Here is a 7,523-nt window from a genome sequence, read left to right on the forward strand (position 1 = left end):
AATGCAAATAATATTAAAATGACCAAATGCTTCCATAACTTAATAGATCCAGCAATCCAGTCACCATACAACTGACTCAACACTAATAAACTCAGTTCATATATAACTAACTTGACATCACATTCCAGGTTCTAGATTGATCTCAGTTCACATTATCACAACTAATAATATAAAGTTGCCAAGCACCAGCAACATAGGTTTTAGACTAAACAAAATCAGCCAACAACACAAACCCCTTGCCAAGCACCAGCAGCAGCAACACAGAGCCCTTGGTAGTTCATGTCGAAGAATTCAGGGACAAGATACGCTTGAGCAGCGCATTGTTCTCCTCCATTGCCTTTTGGTTTGCCTCTGCCAGCTTCTTCATATCCTCCATCTCCCTTTGTGTCCTCTCCATCTTTTCCTCAGCTTCTTCAGTTCTCTTCTTGAGCTCATCGATTTCATCTTGTACAGCAGCCTTAGCTTCAGCTGCTAGTTGTTCCCGAAGCTCTTCTTTTGATGCTGCTGAGTTGGAGGATGCCACTAGTTTGATGCCAACATTCTTCACGAAACTGTTTGAGCTATTCTTGGAGAGCGTCTGTGACACAACCTGCACACTGGATACTACTGTCTCTCCTTCAGCAACAGGTGCTGCCCTCAAAGCTTCCATGTTGGACTGAAACAACAATGAGCCATCATTAGTTCATACTTATTGAATTAAAGTGAGGTGCAAATATCACACAAGATGTATTTTATTTGCAGATTGTTATCAGCTTGTTATCAGCAAAATGGAATCTTATTTGCAGTCAAGTAAGGTAAATTAAAATGTTCAGTTCATGTTTGGGGTCAGCATTTGAGGTGAGCAGGCAGGCAGAGTAGAAAGATAGATATGCACAGTGATAATTGCATATTCAGTTCATGTTTCAGGTCAGCATTAAACAATGATAATTGCATATTCAGTTCATGTTTTAGGTCAGCATTAAACGGATGACAACATAATATGCACAGTGATACTTGCATATTGTAGAAAGACTGAACCAAGATGGCAGAGTAGAAAGATAGATACATATAATGAAGGAACATCTTAATTAGATATAGCAATGTATAGAAGGAACAATTTATACTTTAATGAGCAATGGTTGGGGCAAAGAGACAGAAATTTCATGTTCTTAGTATTTTTCTCTCATTCAGTGAACATCAGCACTTGAGCAAAATTACAGGGGACTTAATGGTTCACATATCAACCTCCCAAATAATAGATTTCCATTTATTATTGATCTTCTCAACCACAGTAAATAAGAGAAGGCAGATAAATTTCATAGCAGTCTATATAATTGAGAGAAAAAGAATCCTGAATCAATCACAAATCATTTTAATGTATCCATGTCAGACTTTCAGGACAGCATAGCAAAAGTGTAGAACACATACGCCAAATAGGATGCATTTTAATAATGGACATGCTATCCAATTAATGGACAAAATGGCGTACCGAAACAGATGTCGGGACTTACCAATGCTTCTCTTGCTGGTTCACTTAGACCATGTTTGGAGCTGGTATGGCATGTCTCGAAGGCCTCCACCACATCAAGTTCTTCATCTTGCGCTGTGCTGGGCTCTGCATTGTTCCTCCCATGCTTTTGTTTCATAGAGATTCAATTACAGCAAAGTTTTGTAGTCTTATGATACAAAGTCAGTGCTATGTCGAGAATCAGTTACTTACATATGCATGCAAGTGTGCCACATAGCTGCGAGAGCCGGTAGTCTAATGATACTTGACTTCACCGCGATTAGTCTTGTTCTTTTCACTTGTTTCCTAAAGGAGAATGACATGTGAGATGAGATCATAGGTTAAAAATGATAAGATCCATTGGAAACTGACTAAGAAAGAATATACCCATACCATGTTCTTTGGATCAGACCACTTTGCAACTAGTTCCCTCCACTATTCATCAGTCATGCATTCAACTGGAGAAGTTGTCCTAATCTCATTTGCACTTACACCATTGAAATATTTCTTCTTGAGCCGATAACGCCTTTGTCGCACCCTAGAGCGCAGCATATCGGTGCAAGCATCCTCTATTGGCTTGTCGTTAGTGTTAATGGCCAAGCGCCCCTAGTCATTTGATAATTCCATATTTAGTTAGTCAATTCAGGTTAAGCAGATATACAAGTTTACCATAAAAACAGTAATGCACTTACAGAGAGCTTTCCCACAAAACTTTTGTAATGTTCATCATCGTTCTTGTATAATTTCCAATGAGGTAGGACATGAACCTTATCCCGAATGATGACACCAGCCTTAGATGCAAACCTGGCTGCTTGAACAGGTTCATGAGGCCTTCTTTTTCCTTCAGCAACAGCTATGGGCATTCTCCTTCCCATAGCTTTTGTCATCATATCTAGCTGTGTTCCCTTGGTGGGTGGCCTGGGTCTCCTTGGGGCTCTCTGTGCAGGAGCTACAACATATAATTTGCATTTAAATGCTTTAGTTTCAATGAAATCAGCAAAAAAGATGACCTATTTCAATGACAAAGAAAAAATAACTTGCCTTCAGTGCCTTCCTCTCCAGCTACATTGTCTTCAGCAAGTGTCATGTCTTGAAAACCAGCTCCACCGTCTTCCTCTGCAGCTGTAATGTCCTGACCACCAGCTCCACTGTCTTCCTGTGCACCTGTAGAAGACCTTTGTGGTATTTCATCATGACCATCTGTATGATCATCTTCAATCTGCCCATCTCTCGCTGAAAGTTGAAGCCTTTTTGATGATCTTAATAGGGCCCTAGGGGGTTGCACCTGTGAACCTTCCGGTGCCCTCACTCTCTTACTAACCCTAACTCCCAGCGCCATGTTGGGACCTGTCTTCTTCTTCTTTGAAGCGAGGACTTTCCGTCTAGGCCCTGAAGGAGACTGTGGAAAAAAATAAAGTAAGTCATGTGCATTAATAATCAAGAGCATATATTAAAGAACAGGTATGAAAGAAAGAATATGTATCTAAAAAGCAAGGGCATACATTAAAGAACAGATTAAAAACATTCAAATGCGATGCAAATATTCCCCATCTAGTAATTTGAAGATAGAAGAAGCACCTTAGTGGGTTGTGGCTGCGCATCAGATTCAGTTTCATCATCATCACTATCTCCTTGATCATCATTTTCAAGGAGATACTCCGATGTATCCAAATCTTCACTACTTGTTTTCTTGTTTGCTGAGGTTTTCCCCTTCTTTGTAGCAGATTGAGGTAAAGAATTACTAAGTTCACTAGATATTGTTAGGATTCTGAGCGCTTCAAACACCTTCTCATTCGCCACCACTTGTTCATCTCGCCTTCTCTCATATTCAGTTTTTTGAGGTTCTTAAAAGAACAAGCAGATTGTGTCTATTAGAGAATAAAAAGGAGTAGTAATAATAGATGCTAGATAGAGAAGAGGTAGGAGCTAGTAGTGCTTGCGGAAGAGCTAAGGGATAAGAGGTGATAGGTTATAGGCAACAAGTAAAAGGTAACAGCTAAGAGCTGATAAATGATAATGATTAGGAACTAAAATATGAAACATTCAGTATAGGCATATGGCTAGAAAAAATTCAGAGCTACCAAAGTGAACTGAAACATTCAGTATGTACACAAATTGGCTCAATGTGTTGATGTGCTTAATTCAAATTCATGGCTAATATTTCTAAGATAGTACACTAACCAGCAAGAAATAAGTTTGTTCTAATCTACTAAATGATTCAGCGGGCATAGATCATAATATCTTTTATTTTCTCTCAAATATTAAACAACTATGCCTGCACATTGCCTCTCTAACTACTGATTCTATCATTCTGTTCAGGTATGCCTGCACAAGTATACCTATCAGGAACTCTGCAACAAGTATGCCTACACAAGTATAGTTGGGCAACCAGTATGCAATTATATATTTTTAGTGATAGCTAAGAATTTGATTTCCTAAAACATAAATGCCAAGATAAATATGAAATAAGCTTAATAAGTCTAGTGCTAAGGCCACCCTATGCAGCTGCATATGACTAAATGAGTTCCCACAATTGTTGTAGTATAATGCAAAGAACAGTCCATAAATAAAGAAGGATAATCAAATGTGTTGATTTATCAACTGAACTTGCTAATAGACAAATGATTCATGAGCAAATATCAATAGCAAAAGCTTAGATCCTATTATTCAGTGAAATACTTGGAGAAAACGTTTCTTTATGGACTTCATACTAGTTGGCAGCATTAGTAGTTAACTGTTCTGTAACTGGTTAAAACTATTGCATTCTCTAATAAATTAGAGCTATGCAAGGATAAAGATATGCAGGTGAGAAGGAAGATAGTCCATCACAAATTAGAGCTATGTAAGCCTAGCTTTTGTCTCCATTGAACTGGTTGGTGTAAATTTCTTATGGAATAGTACAATATGTCCTACCCTGAGCTCAACTTCTAGCAGCACAAACACACAACTACACAAGCATGTCGGCTAATTTTATAAGCATGTCAATGAAGTCTAGAATCTAACATGGGATTACTTCCAATAACATGTAGCTGACATTGGTATTTTGACAGTAAGCACATCTTTAATTACTTGCGATATAGCCTAGCAGGCAGCACATCATTCAACAAACAATCTACAATAATAAAGCAGTAATAGACATCGAACAATCATTCATAAAAAGCTGAAGAACGCAGACTAGTAATTGCATAGAGGACTCGCTTACCTTGTTCTTGTTCTGCAGGTCTCTTCCTACCTTGACCCCTTGTTGCCACCATTGCCACCAGGTGCTCGTCGGCGGTGGTCGTCAAAGGGGAACAAGACCCGGTGCGGTGAACCCAAGTCGACGGGGAAGCAGATCCAGTGCGGCGATGACACACAATTCGGCGGTGGTTAGGGTTAGGTTGGGCCAAGAAAGAGGTGGAAGGGGTGAGATAGGTCCATGGGGCGATGAGAGAGAGGGGGATGTCGGGGACGACGGAACTCGTGGGGGACCGAGCTGCTCGGCGGCGGCGGTTGTGTTCCGGCGGTCCAGCTAGGGTTTGGAGAAATAGGGAGGAAGAGAGGATGAGTGGTCGAGGGGTGAGGTGACGAGGGAGAGGGGGATGTCGGTGACGACGCAGCTCGTGGGCGACGAGGCAGCTCGGCGGCGACGGCTGTGTTCCAGTGGTGCGGCTAGGGATTGGAGAAATGGGTGGGTGGGGGAGGGGTGGGGGATGAGGGGGAAAAGAGGACGAATGGCCGAGGGGTGATGAGGGAGTGGGGAAATGGCGGCTTTTTGGCGGCTTTTTTCGGTATGACGCGGGGAAATCACTTTTGGCGCGTCCGAGGGTAGGCAATTTTATTTTGGTTTTTCCAACTTTTTTGTGTTTATTATTATTTTATTTTTCTATGTACATTTTATTGCTAGAGTTTCAATTATTATATTATTGCTTAATGATCATGACATAAAAGTTTCAAATGTGTTTTGGCAAAGTGGTACTATACATCATGTACAAGCATGAACAACTCTCACTTAGTTATTAGGTTATATGTTAGACATGTATGCCTTTGCGAGGATGTGCATGACCACTTTCTCAAAATTAGTTGAAACTTTTTTGCCAACATCATACACCAAAGTGGGGTGTCTATGCAAGTTTTTTGAATTTTTTAGCTATCTTAGCATATTTTAACAATTATGCTTCACTAATCCAACAAAAAATTACAATAATAGGAAAACTTGGTCAGAAAATTGCACAGATGCACAAAACATCATAGTTTGGCTCCATAAACATCCCATAAAAATTTCAAATGATTTCGACAAGGTGCTAGTATACATCTTGTACAAGCATGAACAACTCTCACTTAGCGACAAGGCCATATGTGAGACATGTATCCCCTTGTGAGGATGTTCATGACCACTTTCTCAGAATTAGTTGAAACTTTTTTTTCATTATTGTACACCAAATTGAGGTGTCCATGCAAGATTGTAGAATTTTTTAGCTAGTTTAAGGTATTTTAACAATTATGCTTCACTAATTCAACAAATAATGACAGAAATAGGCAAACTTGGTCAGAAAATTGCATAGATGCACACAACATCATAGTTTGGCTCCATAAACATCCCATAAAATTTTCAAATGATTTCGACAAGGTGGTAGTATACATCTTGTACAAGCATGAACAACTCTCACTTAGCGACAAGGCCATATGTGAGACATGTATCCCCTTGTGAGGATGTTCATGACCACTTCCCCAGAATTAGTTGAAACTTTTTTTTCATTATTGTACACCAAATTGAGGTGTCCATGCAAGTTTGTAGAATTTTTTAGCTAGTTTAAGGTATTTTAACAATTATGCTTCACTAATCCAACAAATAATGACAGAAATAGGCAAACTTGGTCAGAAAATTGCATAGATGCACACAACATCATAGTTTGGCTCCATAAACATCCCATAAAAATTTCAAATGATTTCGACAAGGTGGTAGTATACATCTTGTACAAGCATGAACATGGCTCACTGGTGCCAATGATATATGTGAGAAGCAATATTAGTGCATGCCCATTTTTCTCAAAATAATTTCAAACTTTGTTTTTAGTAGAAGCAATAGTAGACTAATTAAACATCTACAAAAAAATGGACCATAGAGAAAAAATAAAACAAAAAATGTTGGCAAATAAAACAAAAAAATGTTGGCAAATAAAAAATTGGCTCCAACAGGGTTCGAACCTGGGAGCTCGGGGTGAATCTCAAAGAGCCTTACCGTTGCGCTACTCAAGTATGTTCGGTTGTACTCGAGCACACTTTTACTTAAACCAAATTCAGTTAACATTCTTTTCCATACCCCCTCCATCCCCGTGTTCTTTCCTCAATCCCCTCATTCCGTCTCGTGCTCCCTAGCCACAACCTCCGTCCAATCCCCTCAATCCGCCACGAGCTCCCGACGTCACGGTTCAGCAGCACGCCCCGCGGCCGCTGTCCGACAAGATGCAGCCCCGCGAGTCCCCCGAGGCCGCCGCAGCGCGCGCCGTTCGGGAGGAGCTCGGCGCCCGTGCCCGTGCCCGGATCGACGCCGAGGTGGTCGATGGCGTGCCCGAGGACGGGGAGTTGGAGACCGAGGAGACCGGCAAGGACGACGGGGGTGCCGGCGCCGGCGCCATCACCGTGAATTGGATGGATGTGATTATGTGGATTTTGTGGTATATAACCTTGTTGGATTATGTGGATTGTGTGGTATATAATCCTCTAGGTATATAACCTTGTTGGATTTTGTGGTTGGATGGATGTGATTTAAGGTACCCAGATAGGATTCTTAGATGTGATTCAGAGTTGGACCAGCAACCATGAAAAATTAGTTAATTTGCTATCAGTTCCAATTAGTTCATTTAGAGTTGGACCAGCAACCTTGTTGGAATTTGTGGTTGGATGGATGTCATTTAAGGTACCCAGATAGGATCGGTTCATTCAAATGTTGTGGTGTGCTTATTGAGCAAACTTGTAGGCTAAAGTTTTATCTTACATAGCTTTGTCATATTCGATAGCTGATAGTGTTCTATTGTTGCCCATTTCAGGAATTCTG

At 40.5% G+C, this 7,523-nt stretch overlaps 1 pseudogene; it reads right to left on the minus strand.

Annotated features, from left to right (window-relative positions):
* Positions 1–277: 277 nt before the first annotated feature.
* LOC136483180 (uncharacterized) lies at positions 278–4,740 on the minus strand (annotated as a pseudogene).
* Positions 4,741–7,523: the final 2,783 nt, after the last annotated feature.

This window comes from Miscanthus floridulus, chromosome 9, assembly GCF_019320115.1.
Source record: "Miscanthus floridulus cultivar M001 chromosome 9, ASM1932011v1, whole genome shotgun sequence".
NCBI classification, from domain to species: Eukaryota; Viridiplantae; Streptophyta; class Magnoliopsida; order Poales; family Poaceae; genus Miscanthus; species Miscanthus floridulus.